Source organism: Acinonyx jubatus, chromosome C2, assembly GCF_027475565.1.
Source record: "Acinonyx jubatus isolate Ajub_Pintada_27869175 chromosome C2, VMU_Ajub_asm_v1.0, whole genome shotgun sequence".
NCBI classification, from domain to species: domain Eukaryota; kingdom Metazoa; phylum Chordata; class Mammalia; order Carnivora; family Felidae; genus Acinonyx; species Acinonyx jubatus.
Window position 1 is genome coordinate 64039153 of NC_069384.1, and position 24611 is coordinate 64063763.

Genomic DNA, 24611 nt, shown 5'->3' on the forward strand with positions numbered 1-24611 from the left:
ATTTTTTTTCTGTGACTAAACTTTATTTCATTTGTGACCCCCAGTTAACTGAGGCAGAAACCTGATCTTTGCACTTCTGCTCTGATGTCTCAGGGAGAAGTCAACGTACCTCTAGAATTCATCAAACCTTCCTAAACGTTGCTTGCAAGCACAATGCCAATACCTACACTCTCTCAACTGACTCTCCTTCCTCAAATAGTCTACAAAATTGTTTTTCCTGACTTTTCCAAATTGTTTTATACACACACCCAGACTTTGTAATTTTTGAAATTCAAAAACTAGACACTCGCCTCTTCTCTGCATTCTGCTGAGGTGTCTCTTTCCTCCCCTGATAACCAGAAAAAGTAAAACTGTCAGAGGGCAGCAGGAAATACCAGGAACAGAAAGCATGTGGTTAACATATCACAATATCACCCTGTTACATAAAGGAGGCCTTTTGATAATTAAATAAGCTGTATGAGACAGTGAACTTCCCTGTACAAAAATTATTTAAGGAAAGGGTGGTCAGTCATGTGGCTAGAATAATATAGGAGTTTAGCAGGTATATTCTGGGTGGGTGGGGGGAGTGTCGTGCTTGGACCTAGAATATTTTTTACCTTAAAGGAGGGAAGGAGGAAAGGAGGAAGGGAGGGAGGGATGGAAAAACAAAACAAAAAAAAGACACACTTATAATTTCGAGGAAGCCAGAAAAGAATCAGTGATTTTCTATGTATAGTCAAAAGGAAGAGGTAGGAAGGGACCGATTACCATAAAGCACAATACTGACGTGAGAATAATTGAGGAAAATATGTACAGACCACAAAGGAACAGAATGAGAATATCCAAGAATGTGATTTCCTAAAATCTTCTGAAATAAGATGAAGTCTGTCCTCCTAGCTGAGGAAAGGTAAAGGAATGGTAAGGGGAAAGGTGATGGTGTGGAAGATTATCTAAAGAAATTCAAAGCTGCAAGAACTTTATCTGAATACCGTCACTCAAGTAACACCTTGATTCTAATCTAAACCTGCAGAGCCTCCAGGAGAAGGCAGGCTGTGCCAAGGGAAAAGACAAAAAGCCACTGTGGCTGAGACATTTACATTTCTCCGGTGATAGCCTAGGGAATACATCCTGATTTTTCTAATAATTTTCTCTAAACTTTTGTCTGAGAGATAATAATAATAATAATAATAATAATAATAATAAATTACTTTGAAGCACTCCCAGAGGCATCGGAAGATATGCCGTGCCACATTAAAATGCAGCTAGGAGTCATGTAAAGTATCACATTAAAATGTAAGACCCTTCAAAATTCAATCTTATTTAATTTCAAAGCAGTATTTCAAACCAAAAGGTACTATGGGAATTGAGAGAGAATAAGGAGATAACAGTATTCTATCTCAATTTAGGAAAGAATTGAGATAGAAAGGGAGGTGGTAATCTACCAGGCATTTTTAACGACAGATCCATTTGTGATATATTATAAATTTCTGTCCCTCTGTCACAATGCAAGGACAAAGGGACCATTTTACTTTTTGCTTCCTGTGTAACTATTAACAATTAAGTTTAACATGAAAAGCTACACTGCTGGTGCTGACCTCCTTTAAGCCCTAGACCCATATATTGAATTGCTTACTGGTCTTCTTCCCCTTGGACCACGTTCCTCAAGCAGAACAAATTCAATTTGTCCAAAACTGGATTGATCATCTTCTCCCAAAGTTGGATCTTCTTCCTTTATTCTCCATTCCAATGCATCCAAGAACATAGACATTCACCCAGGACATGTTTAGCATCCTTTAAAACAAGGAAAGTTTACCTCCTACATTGCTTACCCGTTAAATTGGTGGTCTCCTCTTTAACTCTTCTGCCATTTGTTCCTTCTGTTCGGGCCCCTCATCATTTCTCCTCTGAACCCTTGCACCAGCCTCTTAGTATACCTGCCCCTGTTTCACCTTGTCTTCCGCCAGTACATTCTGCGCACCACCAGCCCCAGAGGGCACTTCCAACAAGCAAATGTGCTTATACTCCACCCTAGAATAGATCCTTGGGATGAATGGACCTCACTCTCCCATAAGGGATAAACCAACTTTCTCAGCAGGACTCAAAGGCCTTCCATGAGCCACCATTCATAGCTTCCCCTTCCACCACCAGCAGGTCACACACACAACTGCTACAATGAAGCACACCTGAGCACCCAGCTGCACTCCCTGTGCCACTTTATGCTTTTTTGTGTTTGTGCAGTTCTCTCTTCAACAAGCCATAGTTCAAAAACGCATTCCCTAAGGGACTCTTCCCTGACTCTTCTCCTCCTCTCACTTCTGGACAAAGTGTCTTCCCCCTGTATTTACACAGCAAAGCAGCCCTGACTCCACAGCACCTACCACACCCTGCTGACTGTCCGCTTGCCTCAGACTACCAGTAGCTCAAGGAAGCGGTATTCACCTCCACTCACAGTGCCTAGTACACAAGAAATGTTCACTGAACTAACTTCTTTTTTCATCAAGTGACTCGATTTTTACTTGATTCTATTTATAACATTTTCTTCCTGTTTTCAATACAGTACAAGTGAGAGATTTACAGTAAGTAATATTTTGTATGCTCAACTTAACAGGAAAACAAAGGAACCTTTACTAAAGCCTTCCCCAGGTCAGTAGTATACCATGCCGAGTATACACTTTCACATGATACTCAATGTTTAAAGTTGCTATGTAAGTTAAGCAGAGGCAGTATCTTGTTTTTACAGAGAAGAGAGGATAATAAACTTTCACAAGGTTACACAGCTCAAAAGTGGAGGGGTCAATATTGGAATACAGGTTTTATGCCAACTTAATAGTGCTCCTCCCGTTGAGAGAGAACAGAAGGATTCAACAGAAAGAAAAGAAATCCAAAAACTGAAAAAGGAGAAAATGTTCTAAGTTCTCCTCCAGTCTCACAATTTTGTCTTTTCTCCACATGTCTCAATTGGATGGGTGACTCCGGGTAATGGGGGTCATTGTAAGACCATGGCTATTACTTAGAACACCGTGTTAGGGAATGCTAGGGTTAGCAGTTCAATAAACTTATGCATTAATTAGTTTCGTTCCACGAGACATCCAGCCACTAAACTTCTAACCCTTGCAAACCATCTCGCAATCACATGGACTAGGAAAATGTGTAAGCGGCTCAGTTTTAATCCACCACCACCATTACAAATACAATTCAAAGTACCAACCTCCCTAATGGTGCCTGCAAACTGGTACATGAAAGCTATCACAGAGGCTCGAAGCTCAGCTCTGCAAACAGAATGCACGATGGAATGCCTGACTAGAAAAGCTAAGTGGGGGGGTGGGGGGGGGCATTTCATATTTCATATTTCATTCCAGGCGGTGAGGACTTCCCTCCTTCAGCAAATGGGTGAGGACGAGCTGCCTCTCACACTGTGCCCACACCACGCACACCCTAGCCTGGGGACATTCTGAGGCAGACTATGGATACTAAGGAATGTGAGCTTAATGTAGAAGTTATGGCTCCAAGCAAAGACTACAACAAGACCACTGCCCCCACTTCTCCAAGTCCTGCCCGGTAGCATGGTGTCATAGAATATACTTGGCCTACTCAGCAGAGGTAATACAGCCCCAGTAAAGATTGCAACTGCTACTAAACAATGTCTGTAGTGGGGAGAACCAAAAAAGCTACAATCCAAGGACACCAGGCAGAGATCCCAACAACAAGAGCCTTGAAAAAGACAAGGAAGAAAAAATGTAGCAGCAACTTGCTGGGCATGTGACTTAAGACTCTTGGCAGGCTGCCTTGCTGGGCTGGACAGAATGTGGGCAGAGAATTCACATCTTTCTCCCCGCTGCCAGAGGCCAAGAAGGCCCAGACAGAGGAATACCAAGTCAGATCCTTCATCAAGCTAATAATCAATGAGAACTTCCCGAGGAAAACAATGAATGAATAACCACAACTCTCATGTTTTACACATGCATGTGACTAATCTGCATTACTCTAATGGGTTTAGGACTTCCACAACTTGAAACAGTTCTGTAATATATTAATTAGGTATCAAATATACAACCAATGCAAGGGTTCACACCTGGCAAGCAGGTTGCTGCACAAAGCTCTGAAGCAAAAACAAAGAACAGAGTTCAGCTTAACATGTCACCCACCAACATTAATAGGGCATGAATTGAGACACTGGGCCAAGATCAGCTAATACAAAGACAAATAGGATGTCTTTGAGGAAGCTACAGTATTCTAGGGGACGTGGGAGGAAAAAGCAAAGAGAATGTCAATAAAATAAGGCAACTGCTGGCACAGGATGTATAGGGTAGTATATGAAGACCACCACTCAGAGTTAAAAGACCAAAAGCGAAGCAAGCAAACATCAACCCCCACAAGGACCAAAGGGAAGAGTTACAAAAAAAAAACCCTAGAAATAATCTAATCTGGATTTTCGAATGAGGAGCCAAGTTACAAAAGGTGTATGACTTGTCCAGCGTCATGTGGTCAAGAGCAAAGCCTAGGCTGGAACTCAGGTTTCCAGTGCTTTCTACCACAGTAGGTGGGGAGGGGAGTTCCAGGGTTCTGAAGCTAGATGAATACAACTTCAAAAATGCAGATTCTAGGGGTACCTGGGTGGCTCAGTTGGTTAAGCATCCAACTCTTAACTTTGGCTCAGGTCATAATCTCACGGTTCATGAGTCAAGCCCCACACTGGGCTCTGTGCTGACAACGCACATTCATATTCATTCTCTCTCTCTCTCTCTCTCTCCCTCTCTCTCTCTCTCTCTCTCTCTCTCTCCCCCCCTCCCTCCCTCTTTCTGCCCCTCTCCCACTTGTGTTCTCTCTCTCTCTCAAAAATAAAAAAAGAAGCATCTTTTAAAATGTAGATTCTAAAGACAACTTGACTAAAGCACTGTGAATAAGAATGAAGGGAGGCATGTGAGGGCTGGATCTCCTCAGAGAGGGGAGACCTGGAAGACAAGGGCATCTGCATGTGGTATGTCAGTAAAACCAGAAAAATTAGAAGCATTTCATTTTTAACTGGCCATAAACATTCTCCTCAAAGCAACTATTTGCTAACAGGCTACTTCAGTGGTGTTACTAGTTTACTCCTCCCCTATTGCAGACAGTATTTTATCACTTATGCTGAGACTACAGGGATGTTTTGCGCACAAGATTTCTTAGAGACTGTGTATCAAACACAACTGCATCTACCTGAGAGTCTGCAAGCCTTTTCCTCAGCAGAACTTCTCTATGACATCATGAAGTTCAAAGCAATACCCACATAAGCTAATATAAAGCTCTACCCAAGTTACTCTGCAAACCAAAATGCAAGCCAGTTGTCATTACAAGGTAAAGAGATCAATGCTACACTTAATTTATTCAGCAAAATTTACTGATTAACTCTGTGCCATGCACACTAATTTTAAAACCTTATAATCTTAAAGGTTATAAGGTGGGGAGGTTAGGAGACAAAGGATAAGAAGGCATACAAAGGAAAATACAAGAAAATTAAGATAAATAAGACACAGTCCCTGTCTAGTGAGAAAAGTAAATGTCATACATGCAAAAACTATACAACAGTTTGATAAATGTTATAAAGCAATGCTATTCATGCCAACCCCTGAATTGTTTGTTGTCGGTCTACAAGAAAATAGCAAGTTCAGAAATGGAGAGTAAACATTTAGAAAACTTTACAGCAATTTTTTTCTTTTTTTTTTAATTTAAATTCAATACAGTGTAGTATTGGTTTCAGGAGTAGAATTTAGTGATTTGTCATTTGCATACAACATGGATGGACATTTGAGCTCTTTCCATAATTTGGCTATTGTTTTTTGGGGGGGGGCAGATTTAAAATCCTCATGTTTTTTTATTTTTTTAATATAATTATTGTCAAATTGGTTTCCATACAACACCCAGTGCTCATCCCAACAGGTGCCCTCCTCAATGCCCATCACCCACTTTCCTCTCTCCCCCACCCCCTATCAACCCTCTCAGTTTGTTCTCAGCATTAAGAGTCTCTTATGGTTTGCCTCCTTCCCTCTCTGTAACTTTTTTCACCCCCTTCACCTCTCCCACCCCTGCCATCTTCTGTTGACCTTCTCAGGATCCACATATGAGTGAAAACATATGGTATCTTTCTCTGCTTGACTTATTTCACTTAGCATAACACTCTCCACTTCCATCCATGTTGCTACAAATGGTCAGATTTCATTCTTTCTCATTGCCAAGTAGTATTCCATTGTGTATATAAACCACATCTTCTTTATCCATTCGTCCGTTGATGGACATTTAGGCTCTTTCCATAATTTAGCTATTGTTGAAAGTGCTGCTATAAAACCTTTATAGCAATTTACCAGTAATTTTAGGTCTGTTGAATCTAGTCATTTATAAATGAGGCTTCTATTTTGTATGTCTTTTTTACATTTCATTTTTCTAGTATTTCATTTTTATTACACTTTTTACAAAATGTCAGCCCACAAATAGTTTGAGAAGTAATGCAATAAAGTGACATACCGCTAGCACTACATGCTGTTCTACACATATGATATGAGCACAGATGAGGAGAAAAACTTGTGAGATTTAACAGTGGCTCCAGAGAGGAGATAACCTTTAAGCTATAAGGGATAAGTGGGGGTTAACCAGAGACAGTGAGAAGGGAAATGCATTCTAGGGAAGGAAGAGCATCTGAAAAAGCTTGGGGGTCATAAAAGTGGATGGCATGTTTGGAGCATAAACTTTGAGGCATAGTAATAAACAGTATAAGTGCAGGAAGTTAAGCTACAAAGAAATTGCAAGAGACTTGCATGACTTTAACGTTTAGGCTTTGGGCTTTTTACCTAAAACACAAGAGGGAACCACTGAACATTTGTATTACCCAGAGAAGGCTGTATTTGTATCTTCATTCAAGTTATTCTGGCAGCAGTATGGTAGATAGATTTGAAGGGAGACAGAACAGAAGGAGGGGCAGATACCAGTTATGAACATACTGGAATAATCTAGGTGGGAAGTAAAGAGAAGCTGCATTATATCAAGGAAAACAGTCAAGAAAGAATGGCTTAGAGAAATGTTTCAAAGGTAGGAATGTATAGTATTCCTCGCTTACCAATAGGTATCAAAATCTACAATTAGACAGTTGTTCATTTAATTCAATAGGTGGTCTGATTATACAAGAGGGAGAGCAGTAGGAACAAGGATGAGTGGGTTACTGAAAGGAGAGAGATCAGGATGAAATGGGAAATTCTAGAATGAAAATGTGAAAGTTCACTAAATACAAGTATGAGGTGTGTGCTGCTGAGAAACGGGAGGTATCCGGGGTGAAATGTGAAATTCTAGAATGATATTGGGCCTTGATAACACACACACACACACACACACACACACACACACACACACACACAGAACAAGGAAAGAGGTATAGCCAACACATTTGTTTTGCACACTCCATGTAGAAAGCAGTATTTTAGACACCATGAGAGATAAAAAGAGAATAGAGAGATAAAAAAATACAAACAGTTCTTTCACTACTGACCCCAGGACAACTCTAGGGTCTCCTGAAACCCTCTAGTTAGTTCTGGACCACAGCTGACCTGAAGTACTTAACTCAGTAAGTATCAAACCAAGACTCATCTTCAATCCAGAGAATCCTATGGGTTCAGGGAATCTCTAAAGGGAGGTGGGGGGAGGCGGTATAACACAAGTGTGTGTGGTGCTGCCGGCAGGGAAGGAGGTTTCTTGCCTGGAAGAAATTAATATGCCGTGAAATGTCACTAGGGAAAATGTGAGTCCCTCAAATGAAAACTGGTGAGTCAGCCAGAGCCTCTGGAGCTCCCAGTCTTCAAAGACCCAGAGATAAGCTTCTCCCTAGAATAGCTTCTCCCTCTCACAGATTTAGTGAGTCCCTGAAACTCAGTGACTCTTGAGAGAAAGCAACAGTGGAAGGGAGTGTGGCGCAAGCATATACCATTTTTCATGGAATATTGGGAAAAAAAGTAAGCCTGTGGTTAGATGTAGTCAGAAACAAATCAAATACTGTTCTATCATGGGTATTTATACCCCTCTTTTGCCACAATTAACACACACGGGATTACCACTTATCATAACACTGTCATCCTCTTGTTGTGGGACAGGCCCAGTCTCCATGTTATGGTGGTCCGATTGTGTTTTATCAGGCTCTATAATAAGTGCCTGCTATATTTCAGGGCACATGATTTTACCAAAGGATACAATAGACTTAGCTTTATATCAACTTCTACTTCATTCTGGTCATGAACTAGGACAAAGAGCCCCTTGTGTATCTTTACAGCTGTATCTATACAAGTGAAATTCAGCAATTAACCTGTGAATTTAATCTAATTATTCAACAAGTATACAAGATTAAACAGTTTAATTTACCTAAAGAGTAATAAGCTTTTAATCTACGATCATCAGCTGCCACTTCATTTTAGTTTATAAAACATAATGTTGCCCGTGTCTTTGTAAAGTGGCGTTGGATATAAGACAAATGTTCACATATAAGAGAACATAAAACTATCTCCAAACAGCATTAATTGCCATCTTGTTATCAGAAATGAACAAATTCTCAATCAGTGCTTACCCATCTGCAAGACACTTTTGGGAATCAACAGAAAACAAAAAGATCTAATTATCCACAAGGTCTGGAAAAGACAGAAAACAGAATCACTTAATACCAACAGTGTATGGAGGTAAGCAAAGGAGAAGCTCGCCATTCAAAATGTCCAGGATCCCCTGCAAGCCCTGTACAATGCACCAGCATGGAGACTGATGAATAAGCTTCATTGATAATAGTGACTACGTCACGGCTGGCTGAACATTCAGTCCACAAACAGAAGGCTTCTTGTATTTGCTCAAATCAACCATAGGAAAGTTTTAGCCAAAAGACTGTTATATTCAAATGGAAATCAGTACTTTCCAGCAAGAAAGGACAATTAGCAATTCCTTAAACTGGCACTCAGAGGAAGAGCAGGGAAATGTACCAAAAACATTCACAAACAACCTATATTCCAAAATGTGAAATAAGTAAGAAAGACTACCACAGTTAGCATTTTGAAAACTGCACACAGCAGACCTAAGTCTGTATATTACAGGTCTCAAATCATCAACCCACTGGTAAACTTCACCCAAATACTACCCTTTTGTAAAGTGCTTATTCCATACAAGTTAAAACCATAGTCTGAGATTCCAGGGCATAGTTAATTTAAATGGTGTTCCCTGAACATTAAGTAAAAAAGCACAAAACCTGTTTGTACATTCGAAAAGCCTTTACTCACCAGATTAACAGATTCTAGCAAATACCTTTCCAAGATTGGCAGGACAAATAGCCACCATCCTCATCCCCATTTCCAAGCACACATCAGTTTTGGCCTATTTGACCTATGGATAGGGTGTTGTGAGTCTGATCCTGGGGGCCATAACAAGTCCACAGACTCCCAAACAAGTTACGATTGAACTTTAAAAAATTCAGGGGAAAAAGACAGGCTCAAGAAATTGCACCAGAGTTAATCAATGATTTTTTAAACATGATACCAAAAGCACAAACAACAAGAGAAAAAAACTGATAAATTAAACTGGGTCAAAATTAAAACCTTTGTGCTTCTAATGATACCATCAAAGTGAAAAGACAACCAACAGAATGAGAGAAAATTGTAAATCATATGTCTGATGAGAGGTACAAATCTTTAATTTTAATAATAAAAAGATAACCCAATTAAAAATGGATAAAGGGCAGGGTGCCTGGGTGGCTCAGCTGGTTAAGCATGAGACTCAGTTTTGGCTCAAGTCACAATGTCACAATTTTGTGAGTTCGAGCACTTCATTGGGCTCTGTGCTACAGTGCTTGGGATTCTCTCTTCCTCTCTCTCTGCCCCTCCCCCATTCATACTGTCTCTCTCTCAAAATAAATAAACTTAAAAAAACTTTTTAATAGACAAAGGGTTTATGAATAAGACATTTCTCCTAAGAAAATATATGAATGGCCAATAAACATATGAAATGATATTCACCATTATTAGTTATTAGGAAAATGCAAATCTACAATGAGATATCACTTCAAACCCGCTAAAATGGCAAAATAAAAAGACAATAACAAGTGCTGGGGAGAACGTAGAGAAATGGTGTGGCCACTTTGGAAAATAGTTTGGCAGTTAAACAGAGGACTACAAGATCCAGCAATTCCATTCCTAGGTATATATCCAAGAAAAATTAAAACACATCCACTCAGAAACTTGTACATAAATGTTCATAGCAGTATTCATGACAGCCAAAAAATAGAAAATCCAAAGGTCCATCAACTGACAAATGGATAAACAGAAATTTGTACATCCATGCATGTAATATTATTCAATGATAAAAAAACATGCTAAAACATGGATGAATTTCAGAAACATGCTAAGTGAAAGAAGCCAGTCACAAAAGACTACATATTATATGATTCCATCGATAAGAGATGTCCAGAACAGGAAACTCTATAGAGGTTGCCAACATTCTGACGGGATGGGAGAGACTGGAGAGTGACCAAATGGGTACAAGTTTTCTTTCTAGAGGGATAAAAACATTCTAAAGTTAGATTATAGTGAAGGATATACAAATCTGTATACTGAAAACCATCAAATTACACACTTTAAATGGGTAGATTTTATGGTATGTAAATTATATCTCAATAAAGCTGGTATTTTTTAATCGTGCCAAACTGCAAACCTTTATGCACTCCTAAAGGCTGTCCTTCAAGCTACCCGATACCAAACTGGTCAAAGTATACCTGAAGTAGAGCAATTATACTCACATCAATCTGTGTTTATAACCCAAGCACTGTCTAGAATTGGACTGGCTCTGAGAGCAACACAGAGCCAGTGTGTTGCTGAAATGTATATTTCAAACACTTTGAATTTCTATTAATTACCAAAGCCTCGCAACACTTGCTACCAACTTTGGCTCCATTTACTTCAGTAAACAATGACTGAAGCCCACCACAGGCCAACGATTATGTTTAGAATACAAAGACAAAAGATATAGTAGGCCCAACCCCCAAGGAGTTCATAACCTGTTAAGTCTAAGACAGAGAAGTAGGCACATGATTCAAGTTCAGGGCTCTATGTGCAAATTACGGGGATGAGCATGGGGCAGAGAAATAGAACAGAGAAGACAGTGATTTCATCTGGAGATGACACACAAATGATTCACACGAACAGTGACACCTGAGCAGGGCTTCAGAGGCTAGGTAAACAGGAAGAGAATGACGTGGGAAAGGGGATGGAAGGAAAGCAAACCACACTGAAGGCAATGCAAAGAAAAGATGTATGAAATAACAAAGCAGCTTGAAGGACTGAAAGAAATTAGGAAAAAAAAGAGTGAGACAAGTCATGATGAGACATGTCAGATGATGGCCAGGGTGAAGAGGACACTGACAAAAGGAAATGTACAAGGGATACCTGACTTTCCTAAAGATAGTTCAAACATGAACTCTTGCCCCTCTGCCCCAGACCTGTTCCCCAGTGTCCAGTTCTATCATCTCCGACTAATGCTGGTGCTTGGGAATCACCTTTGACATCTGCTCCCCCAAGCCCCCCACATTTAATCTATCAATCACCAGTGCCACTGATTCTAATTCTAAAATCTGTTCCATTCATCCACCACTCCCTCCCTATTCACCAGCACTGTACTTGATTTCTCCAACAGCCTCTTCATCAGTCTCCCTGCCACCATCCTTAATTCACTCGAATTCATTCTACACACAGAGATGATCTTTTCAAAGTGTCAAACCTTCATTAAATCCCCACTGCACTAAAGTCTAAAGATGGGGAACATACCTTGTTTTATTCACTTTGGGATACTCAGTGCCTAGTACATTGAAAGAATGAAAGAGAGAGGATCAGGTCTGGGGCAAGATGATGAGTACAGGCCTACTCGGTTTGAGCTGTCTAGGAATGTCCAAGTAGTTACCTTGCTGGCAACTGGCAATATGTGCCTGGATCCCAATGACATTTGGCTTCACTATTTCAAGACTAACATAGGCAGAATTACCTAGTAAACAGGACTAAGACTATTTTAGATAATCATGAACTAAGTTAATAAAGCTTGAAGCAAGCTCAGCTTCTTAGGAAAGATTAAAGTATCTCTCTAATCTGAAATTCTGCAGTTCTGGGTCAGGTGTAGGTTAGCATTTCAAGGACAACAGAAAACACAGATCTGGCACTAGATTAATGGTGGGATTTTTACAAGGAACAATCTGGTAGCAAAGCCTATGATTTGGCCACTTCCTTCAAACTATTTACCCAATGTTTCTGCCCCCTGTTCCCTGTGTCCTTACCAATTCCCAAATGGCTTCTCTGTCATTCATTATAAATAATTCCTGACTCTCAGACAGTACACCTGGGGTGGTACCCAGAAGTACATATTCTGATAACGACACCAGGCAATGTCTCAGTCTGGGGATGCCATTAAGTTAACAGCTTAGAGAACAGATACAAAGCTTATCTTCCTTCCTCTCTCCCACTGACCCTGGAGAGCTACCTTTGAATGTGGGTGCTGTAAGGATTTTCAGAAATAATTAAATTATAATTTACTGTGGTGGGATTCCCATGGCACTGTGCAAAGCATTTAATATAAAGTACTGTACATGACAAATAAATGCAAAGAGCTTCCAGAGAGTTTCTAATAAGTAACAATTGCTTTTCCAAATGCAGATATAGAATACACTGATTACAGCCTCCAATATCCTTTTTTTCTCCTTAACTTTCCCCAATATCAGTGTTTGTTAACTACTATATACAAACCTTTCAAGTTCAATGAGATCATGATAGCATCTATCTCTACATCACTTTTTAAATCAATATATTAAATAATTATTCAATTGTCTTAACTTTTAAAATAGAACATTTTGAGGGGCACCCAGGTGGTTTAGTCAGTTAAGCGTCTGACTCTTGGTTTTGACTCAGGTCATGATCTCACAGTTCTTCCTGAGTCAGAGCCCTGCATCGGGCTTGTGCTGACAGCACAAAGCTTGCTTGGGATTCTGTCTCTCCCTCTCTGCCCCTCCTCTCTCTCGCTCTCAAAATAAATAAAACGTTTAAAAAATAAAAAGTAAAACAGCACATTTTGAGAACTTCTGTCTATATATCCAAGGAGCATGTACAACAGTTAGTAATGTAAAATTAGTCAGCTTGTGATCCTGTCAGTTGTTTTCTATTCAGGTGATCACAGGCAACAGCCTGGTGGATTTGGTAGTCTTAGGTTTTAAACTCCTTTATGTTTAGTCATATGTCATTTACTTTGTATCTGTAAAGGACCACTGGTTAAAAACAGAATATAAGAGTTATTGAAATATGGAATATTGAGATATTGAAATATAAATAAAGAACACAAACATTAAATCCTACAACTTTAACTAATGACGATTTTTACCAGCTCTGGATATTGCATCACCTGATCAAATTTCTTACATCTTACAAAAAAAAAAAGTCTCCAATACTTTAAAATCCAATGGGAAAAAAAAGGGAAAATATGGAAAATATAACATCACAACTGGCTTTTCTTTTACAGGGAATAAGATTGCCTCCATTATGTGTTATTTGCCAGAAAAGTACTTATGAATAGCAATTTGAAAATTTTTATCTATTAGTGTATTTTAGAAGAAAACCTCAAAATACATTTTTAAAAATAAGACAGAATACCAGACTTGCAACCACTGAGTGATAAACTAAGGTTATTATTTATTTTTGATGTCTTGACACAACCTTAAATTTCAATATGCACTTTACTATATTCATTCCCAAAAGGACATCATCTTAAAATCTGACAGTGGGGTTTTATTTTATGTGACTAATTTAAACTAAATTAAGCAACCTTGTTATACATGCAAATGATATATGCATAAATTTACTCATTTTAGCATTGTTTAAAATAGTATAAAATACTGGAAACCACCTAAGTATCCACCAGTGGGGGAACAAGTTATGGCACATCAATACAATGAGATGTTACACAGACATAAAAGAATAAGAAAGCATACAGTGAAGTGTGCTACTGCTTGTGTAGGAAAATGGGGTGGGTTATAAATGTATTTGATTGTCCATGCTTAAAATAACTCCAGAATGATACTTTTTTAAAAAACTAACAACACTGGTTACCTGTGGAGGGGAAACTTGGAGGACTGGAGACAAGAGAAACTTTTCAAGGAGTATTATTTTATATTTTTTTGAAATTTGATCCATGAGAATATATAATCTATTCCAAGACAGTAATGTTTAAAATAAGTATTCTTAAAAGTAAGCCAATACTCTTATAGAGTATTTTAAAAGAAATTAATACTTTCAAAAATGTAATACTCAATAACTAGTTTATATATAATCACATAGACAAAAATATTTTGTAGAAGAACAATCACAATCTGTAATCTTAAAACTGCTCAATACATGCCCTCTTGAATCACATGGAACACAGTAATCTTAGAGTTAATTCCATCTCCAACCCTCTTCATGTGCCATCTAAGGTTGAAATAGCAGCTACAATGGGTTCCTTCATTTTCTCAGGGCTACAAGGAAAAAGCAGTACAAAATATGAGCTTCTTGACAAATCCCCATAAGAAGTGACTGAGAAAAAAATTTTTGAAAATATTCAATTTTTCTAATCACACTGTACACCACTTGTTAAATGGAAAAGTCAAATGTCTTTTCATTCATAATGCTGCATTAAATCATATATTAAATATAAAATTTATAACAATACTTAATAATAGAATATCCATTTAAGACTAATTTTATCTTAATCACATCATCTTTTATTGCCCCCAAATGACAAAATGCCTTTTAAAACTTAATTCAATAGGAGCTTGTTGAGAAATAGGGTCTCAGGTTCAAAAAAAGGTGACAACAAAGCAATCTACAGTACTGTAGATGTCTACAGTACCAATGACCAACTGACAGCCAGAGTTACCAGGGAGCAAAAATCATAAGTCTAAAAATATAAAACAAAACTAACAAATAAGGTTGGCTGTTGTATTCACCATCCAACCTCAAACTGGTATTCCCATTCTTCATCTCTCACTGAGTTCACAGCCAGTCTTCTAAAGGTTCACCTTTCTTGAGCTCCTTCTCCTATCCTAACCTTCTAACTCTTAACAAACACCTCACTTTTCACCTGCACCTAGAAGATAGTGAAGGAATTCTCTCGCTGTCAACCAGAGCATCTGTACTTTTACCTGCCCTTTCACCTTCCTCTCCCATCCACAGGAGGCAGGATAACTCCTTCCCTGCCTTAGAGCATCTTCCACCTCCATCAGGACCTCATCTGAGCCATCATCCCACCACTTCATATTTCAACTGCTCCCTTTTCTTTGGCTCCTTCCCTTATGCTTTCAAAACAGCAAAGACCTTTCGTTATTTTGAAATTTTTCTCTTGATCCTGCTCTGTCCTCTAACTATTGTCCTATTTCTGTCCTTTTTCTGGTCAAACTGCCCAAATATGGAATCCACATCCATTACTGCCTCCTTCTTCCCTCAGAAAAGATATGCTTAACTTTCAAATCCTCTACTAAAATAGCCTTATCAAAGTTCCCTAATGTCTGCATAATCACTGAATCAAAAGTGAAAGTGACCTTCAAGCTTATCTACTCTATTTAACTTATTATATGGGTAAGGAAGTCGAGAATCATGAAAGGTTAAGTTGACCAACATTATACATGCATCAGTGTGGGCTGACATCTTGACAACCTTCCATCCAGAAGAATATACATTCCTTGGTTTAAAAAAAAGAAAGAAAACAAAACAAAATCACTAACTAAAAAAGGCAGGATGAAACCTACCCAAGATGATTTCGGACCAGCATCACATGGACCCACGCCCTTCCTCTGGAGTAGAACCTCTCCACGCTGTGTCTCAAGTTTCCTCAAAAAATTAAAAGTAGAACTACCCTATGACCCAGCAATTGCACTACTAGGTATTTGTCCAAAGGTTACAAAAATGCTGATTTGAAGGGGTGCATGCACCCCAATGTTTACAGTAGTGCTATCAATAATAACCAAATTATGAAAAGAGCCCAAATGTCCTTTGGCTGAAGACTAGATAAATATATACACTGTGCACGCACACACACACACACACACACACACTATGTACAATGGAATATTACTCAACCATCAAAAAGAATGAAATCTCGCCATTTGCAACGTGGGTAGAAGTACAGTGTATTATGCTAAGCGAAACAGTCAGAGAAAGACATCATATGACTTCACTCATATGTGGAATTTAAGACACAAAACAGGGGAAGGGAAGGAAAAAATATTATAAAAACAGAAAAGGAGGCAAACCATAAGAGACCCTTAAATACAGAGAACAAACTGAGGGTTGCTGGAGGGTGGTGTGATGGGTTAAACGGGTGATGGGCATTAAGGAGGGAACTTGCTGGGATGAGCACTAGGTGTTGTATATAAGTGATGAATCACTGGGTTCTACTCCTGAAAGCAATACTATACTATATGTTAACTAACTTCAAATTAAATAAATTTTTTAAAAAAGATCATTTCAGGTTTCTCCACAAAAGAAAAAAGAGGAGTCACAACTGAAATCTGAAATGAAAGTCAATACAAATATAGCAACAGATAATTCAAAGTCCATTTCAATTGACTTTAGAATGTCATGAACTGCACTTCATGAATTCCTAAGCATCTAAACCAAATAATAAAGTTCCACTGTGGAATCTTTTTAGGAAGGAGTCTATTCTTCTTCCTTTACTCCTCCCTTTGCCATGAACATGCCTACAGGACACAATCTAAATCTGGGTGTCGAAAGACCCTGCATAGAAACTGAAAAAGCCATCAGAGAAGGAGAAAGAAACAGAGAAATAAAAAGAAGTTTCCAGAAAGTGGAAGTGGTCAACAGAGCCAAATGCTAGTAGTGCACATTCTTTCCCTGACAGACCATTTTTTGTACACTCTTAGTCATTCTAAATAAGTCTCTGAAGTTTTCCTGAATTAGGGCTTAACGTCTTTTACAAATAAACATGCCCAGCTGAGCATGAAGAGTATAGATTCCTCAATCTACTTGTGTTCAGTCTCCCTGACTGTACATTTTAGAGGCCAACCTACAGTCTGAGTAAAATATTTGAGATTCTACTACCCAAGCTTTTTCCCCACCCAACACTTCTTCCATAACACTCCTTGAAACATCCATATAACTACCAAAAATATATAATAAATGAGGACTTTAAACAAAGAACCAACAGAAATTAATAGATAAAAAATTATCTTGCCTATACTCCTAGCTTCTCCAGGTATTTCCATTCCCAAATAATTGGGAGGCTTCATAGACTTACTTGCTTCACTCTTCACTGTTCTATCACACTACTGTCAGCTACCCCACAAACTTAGGAAGGCAAGGTACTACAAGAGACATCTGCCTAGAAATATACAATACCTAGATTTCAAATTAAACAATTTAAACAGTAAAATAATATATTACTGGTAAGGAAACATGAAGACACTATTTCGTCATGATTTGGGATGTTAATTTAATAATTAATAAGCAGAATGGGGAGAGGAGGGAGAAGAGTGATGAGCAAAGCAGGGGAAGGGTATGATGGAGGGATGAGAGATGAAGGGGAAACAGAAAAAGCTTTGAGAAGAAGAGTCATCCTACAGGCCACCCTCTGAGGTTCTGTGTGGCATCTGCTTGTTCTGCCTTCCTTCAGACTCCTATTTCAGAGCCAGCTAGACTCAGAGCCAGGGGCCACCCCTGCACAGTGCATAAAGTGTACCCAAGAATAGGGAGGGCTTCTTCTGGCATGAGGTCACAGAGATTCAACTGGGATTCCCCAGCAGCCTTGTTTACAGGGAATAAATAAGATAATACAACAGGAAACACGCTCACTGTGGCCATAGCACCTGGAAACTAAAACTCCAATAGAAAAACTCACCAGCTTTTTGGCAGAAGGATGGGAGCCATTCCTAGGTTAGCAAACACCAAGTCACTTTTGTTAATAACTCAATACTCAAGCACAGAATCCAAAAACAGGCCATCTAGTTACCTTAAAAATAATTTTAAACTCAAGGGATCGTACTGGTTAAAAGTGAGCTAAAAGGTCATTCAACCTAACCTCCCTTCTTAGAAGTTACTGAGATAAAGATACTTGGGGAAAAATCATTGCAAGATCTACCCCTGTCATGGAAGAGTCAGCTTCTAATGAACTAAAATTCCCACAAATAACAACTAACACTCTGGACAATATAAAAAACCACCACCTGACGGCTCTGGTAAGTGAAGAGAAGCAACATGCTTGGAAGGGAAGTCTAAACTTGGAAGAAGTGACCAGCATGGGACGGGGTGCAAGTCTGCAGCTTTGCCCTAAGAACAGCCACAGTCATGGTGCTAAACAGCTAAACTCCCATTTTAAAACAACCCAACCTCTTAATGATCAGAAGAACCTGGGAAAGTAGCTCAGGGAAACCAGAGCCACCAGACGGTGAGGGAAAAGCCTGGAAAGAAGAGAGTCAGACAAAGTGAACATCAAATTCTGTGTAGAAATTCTGCCCAAACCTCTGGCAGACACTTAAAGCATCTAGATGCATGGGACAGACCAAAATTAATCTAAACTGTGATATGAGCCACGCTCACTGTGGCCACAGCACCTGGAAACTAAAACTCCAATAGAAAATTCACCAGCTTTTTGGCAGAAGAAATCAGAGCCCAAAGCAACAAAGGCTACCAGGGAATGAGGGAGAAACCCTGCAAAAAATGAGAAGCAAAGACCCCTAAATTTTGCATAAATACTGTCCAACTCTCTGGCTGACACCCGAACCACACATGTGCAGGGCAGGCCTGAGACAGCCTGAAGTAAGATCTGAGCCACCACCACCACAGGCATGACAGAGCTTCCTCTTTGAGTCTATCCAGTGTAAATACCTGCTTACGTACTTGAGAGCAAGATAACAGAAACAGAATCGCCACGACATAACATTCCAGAAATATAACCTAAAATTTCTCCACGTAAAAAAGGCTAAGAAAATGTGGTCCATTCTCAAAGGAAAAGACAATCAACAGATATTAACCTCAATACAAAGCAGATCCTGGAATTATCAGGCAAAAATTTTAAGCTAGCTATAATACCTATGCTCATCAATAACAAAAAAAGAACATACACTTGTAATAAATGAAAATACAGGAAGTCTCAATTTAAAAAAATAGAAAAAACAAAAGAAAAAATTTAGTATTGTAAAAAAAATCTGAAATTTAAAAATTCATTAGGGGGTGCCTGGGTGGCCCAGTCAGTTAAGCGGCCGACTTCGGCTCAGGTCATGATCTCGCGGTCCATGAGTTCAAGTCCCGCATCAGGCTCTGTGCTGACAGCTCAGAGCCTGGAGCCTGTTTCAGATTCTGTGTCTCCCTCTCTCTGACCCTCCCCTATTCATGCTCTGTCTCTCTCTGTCTCAAAAATAAATAAAAGTTAAAAAAAAAATCTTTTTTTTAATTCATGAGGTAAACTTAAAGGCAGGAAAGTGGGGGGGGGGGGTGAAGAAGAGGGGAAAAATCAGTGAACCTGAGGCAAGAATAATATAAATCAGCCAAACTGAAGAGAGAAATAAAAGCTTTAAATATGAACAGATTCTAAGGAATATGTGTGCCAATTTCAAAGTGTTAGCATACTGCGAATGTACTTCAAGAAAGAAAAAACAGGGGCACCTGGGTGGCTCAGTCGGTTAAGCGGCCGACTTCGGCTCAGGTCATGATCTCACGGTCCGTGAGTTCGAGCCCCGTGTCGGGCTCTGTGCTGACCGCTCAGAGCCTGGAGCCTGTTTCAGATTCTGTGTCTCCCTCTCTCTGACCCTCCCCCGTTCATGCTCTGTCTCTCTCTGTCTCAAAAGGAAATAAACGTTAAAAAAAAAAATTAAAAAAAAAAAAAAAGAAAGAAAAAACAAATGGAGCAATGAAAACTGACAATAAATATCCACAAACCCCCAAATCTGGTGAACGACATAAATTTACAGATTTAAGAAACTCAGCGACACCCAAACAGGGTAACTTCAAAGAAAAGTAACCTAGGAAAAATCACAGCCAAATGTTTTTTAAACCTAGAGAAAATCTTAAGAGCAGACCGAGAAAAAATAAACATTACATAGACAGGAAAAATGATTCCAATAACCCCAAACTTCTTATCCAAAGCCACAGAAGCCGAAGCCAGTTGAACAGTATCTTGAAAGTAACAAAAGAAAAAAAAAAAACTTCCAGCCTAGAAATCCTATATTCAGCAAAAATACTCTTGTAGCGTGAAAGAGAAACAAAGATATTTTCAGGTAAAGGAATGTAAGAAAATTTTTCATGAGCAGACCTGCACAGTAAAAATTGCTAAAGAAAGTTCTTTAGGCTGAAGGCAAATGATGCCAGAGGACAACATACATTTTCATGAATGAATGAACGGCATCATAAATAGTTATTATCTATGTAAATATAAAATATTTCTCTCTTAATTTAAAATTAACCATTTAACACATAAACTGCCTTTTGGGTTTATAATACATGCAGATATAAGACATATGACAATAATCACATAAAGGACAGTGGAAGTTACAATAAATGTACTTCTATGTTTGCAAAGTTTGCATTGGTATATACCATGACAAGTTAAGGATGTACATTACAATCTCTAGAGCAATAACCAAAAAATAATAATGTAAAGAGGAATAGCTTACAAGTCAACAGATAATTAACAGACTATATTAAAAACCAAGAGGTGAATATATGCTACCTATAAAATATGTATGTTAAATATAAAGACACAGATTGAAAAAAATGAATGGGAAAAGATATACCATACAAATGATAGTATAAGAAGTATGAGTTATATTAATATCATATAAACAAACTTAAAGACAAAGAGTACACCCAAAGATAAAGAGGGACAATTCATAATGATGAAAGAGTTAATTCACCAAAAAGTCATAATAATCATAAATGTGTATGAGCCTAATAATAGACCTTCAAAGCACATGAACCAAAAATTGGCAGAACCAAAGGGAAACAACTAATTCCACAATCACAGAACATTTCAATACCCACTCTGACCAACTGATAGGAACCCTGGAAAAAAATTAATAATGAAATAAAGAGAGTCAGAATAACACTGTCAACCACTTTGACCTCTAATATCTGAAGAATACACATTATTTTTAAGTGCACATGGTACATTCACCCAGAGACAGCATGTGCTTTCCATTAAAATGAGTTCCAATCAATTTTAAAAGAATGACAAGAGGGGCACCTGGGTGACTCAGTTGGTTAAGCATCCCACCCTTGATTTCAGCTCAGGTCACAATCTCACGGTTAGTGGGTTCGAGCCCTTCATTGGGTCTCTGCACTGGCAGTGTGGAGCCTGCTTCGGATTCTTTCTCTCCCTCTCTCTCTGCCCCTTCCCTGCTCTCTCTCTCTCTCTCTCTCTCAAAATAAATAAACATTTAAAAAAAAAGAATGACAGCATATGAAGAATTTTCTCTGATCAAAAAGGAATTAAATTGGAAATGAATGACAAAAATATATCTAGGAAAACTCTCAAGTGATTGGAAATTAAATAAGACACCTTTAAGAAATCTATTGGGTCAAAGAAGAAATCGCAATGGAAATTAGAAAACATTTTGAACTAAATTTAATGAAAACTACAACATATAAAAATATGTAGGATGCAAGAAAAACAGTGTTTACAGGGAAAGGTATAGCAGTACCTGCTTATGTTGGGTGTAAAAAGGTCTAAAATCAGTGACTTAAGTTTCTACCAAAAGAAGCTAGAAAAAGAAGATCAAAGACAAATAGAGGGAAAGAAATAAAGACAAAAGGCAATTCAATGGGGAAAAGAACATCTTTTAAACAAAAAGTATTGGAACAACTAGATATTTGCATTTTGAAAAAACAAACATCTACCTTACCTCACAACACAAGTTAATTCAAAATTAATTTAAAATGTAATTTAAAATGTACAGAAAAAAATTAATTCAAAATGTACTGCAGACCTAAATGTAAAAGCTCAAACTATAAATCTTCTGAGTGGGAAGCTATAGTTAAGCACATTCTGCTTAACTATATGTGCTTCTGCTGCGGAGGGACCCTAGGGTAGCAGGTGGAATGAAGAGAGGACAGTGGTACGGCCCTCCACTCCAGGAGGGTGGGAGAGGATCCATTTCCAGGAAGTGAAAGACACAACATAAGTAGAATCTCTGAAAAGAACCTTGAGGCCAAGAGATTGTCAGAGATTCCTGGAGACCTCTGAGAAATATGGAGAAACTGGCAAACTATCAGGAGTTAGTCTCTCAAGGAAAATTCACCAAAAGGGAAACGGCAAAGGTCTGCCATGCTTAGAATTATTAATTACGACATTTCTCAAACCTTTATGAAATTCCCAAATAAGTGCTACACCATGATTTTACATGCTTTATTAAATGTATTCATAATTTATATCCTACCCCAGAGGCAGCTTGGTTTAGTCTGTGCTCAGATGAGTACCATTTAAGTGAAATGGAAATTTCTTCTTTTACCATGTTAGCTAGATTTCCAAGATAATCAACACCAGAACTAGCAAACAGACACAAATGGCTAGATTTCAATCTCAATACAACACTATTCACCTTTCAATTATTCACATTTATTAATTATTAATATTAATATATTAATATTACATATTAATATGTAATATTAATATTACATATATTAATAAAACAACCACAAATTTAATGTTTATTTTTCCTTTTTATATTTCCCTCATTCTGAGAAGAAAATACCCTCTTTACAAGTCTTTACCTTTTGGGGTGGGGGTTTTCGATAAAGCAAATAAAAGATTCATTGAGAATATGTCTCTCTCCTTGGACCTAATTTATCAACATTTATGACGATTCTCACATGATCTTGAACTAGCACAACAGCCTCTTAAGTGATCTCCCTGTCCCCCACCTCCTGGTCCACTTCCAATCCATCCTCCTCCTGCTACTAAAGTCAAATTGCTTAAAAGAGCCAAATTGCTTAAAAGAGCCAGTGAGCAAGTTATTTCTCTTTAAAACCCTTAGGCAGCTTCCCACTGCTCACAAGATAAAGTCCAGAGCTCTGGTGCTTGCCTATCCTTCCAGCAAGAGGCTAGCCTCTTCTCCCCTTGAACTCTACCCTCCAGTCATGCAGAACTCTACACAGCTCCCAGACTATTTTATGCCCCTGTAACTCTGCTAGTCTACTCTTTTTGCCCACAAAAGCTAGCTCTCACAAACCCTCTCTCTGTCACATTAACCCCTTACTTCCTGAACTCTTACTTATCCCCAAAGATGAAGCTTGTGGATTCGCTTCTTCTACAAACTTGATCATTCCACTTCCTTTGGTGTGGACTTACAGATCATTTTCTGCTTTCCCTCCTGTGACTTTGGAATAAAGGTGGTTCTACCAACATATTCAGTTATATAAAATGTGATTTTCCATACAACTCATACTCCAATGAGAGGTGATATGTATATACAAACTTCCTCACTTGTCTGGATTTTGCTTTTTTATGTCCTTGGATCATTGTTGATCTCAACTTAACTATAAGATACCAGAGAGAAATAGTATATTCTAATAGGGGCAGGGTGGCCATAAAAGACTTAGTTCCTAAACAATTTGCCTAATCAATCATGTAAATTGAAAACATAAGATCATATGATTCTTTTGTCAATGTTTATTAAACATCTACTTATATGCCAAGCACTGTGCTAGGTTCTAGGGACACAACATTACACAAAATAAATTCTAGATAATTTACAGAAACAAAGAACTTTAAAACTCAAAGGTACATAGAGACCATTAAGTCTAGTCTACCCATTTTATGGTAGAGGAAGTGTCTTACCCAAATTCATGCAGCTAGTTAGTTGCAAAGGCAAGATACAAGAGACTTCGCAGCTAATATCTCTTTCTTATTTTTTTTCTACCAGTTTGAAGGAATTTTGAGTAATAAGACAGATTAAACACTATTTTGGTTTAAGATATTATATAGATCTCAATATTTTAAAATAATATTAATCTATATGTGAAAAGAGGCTTGAAAGCGGTGACATAAAACAAATCTAAAGGGAATGAAATAACAGAGACCCAGAAGTGGGAGCTGAGATTCATCTAAGTCAGCAGATGACATCTATTTGCACTCGTTAGCACTGCCTGGCATGTGCTACACCACCCCCTCGGGTAATTTACATTTTTTTAAAGCATGTATTTCTAAATTTAGGAAGTTAGGATAATCAGGGTGGAAAAGCCCATCTGTTTGACGTTCACTCCAGCTGCTGCAGATTCTGAAATGAAATTTGAGTATTTTCTTGTCTGTTTCATCTTACCCAGTCTGGAATCTGAGGACATTCCAGAAGCATAAAAGTCGCTAAGGGCAGGGTATCCAATATGTTTTCGTGGTATTTTTGTTGTTGCTGTTGTTGTTGTTGTTGTTGTTGTTGTTGTTTTGGTACACACACACCTCCATTGTGCTTAACTAACCTTACCACAATCACAAAGCACACCCACTATTTATACACATCTGTGTACGCTCATAGTATATTTACATTTTCTAGTGTAACATTTTGTTGGGCTGGTGAGGTGACAGGGTCTGAAAGACAGTAGAAAGAGACCCTAATGCAGTTAAAATTAATTTGCACA

At 38.3% G+C, this 24611-nt stretch overlaps 1 protein-coding gene across 4 annotated transcripts in view; it reads right to left on the reverse strand.

Annotated features, from left to right (window-relative positions):
• The window catches only part of IGSF11 (immunoglobulin superfamily member 11), a 194380-nt gene that overhangs the window by 81762 nt on the left and 88007 nt on the right, over positions 1-24611 (reverse strand). Inside the window, exon 1 of one of the 4 annotated variants that reach the window (XM_053220896.1) lies at positions 9252-10806. The exons of the other annotated variants lie outside the window; for them this stretch is intronic. The gene's annotated coding sequence lies outside the window, so the exon portion shown is untranslated. Of the gene's footprint in view, positions 1-9251; positions 10807-24611 lie in introns of those variants that run through there. 4 annotated transcript variants of the gene reach the window in all.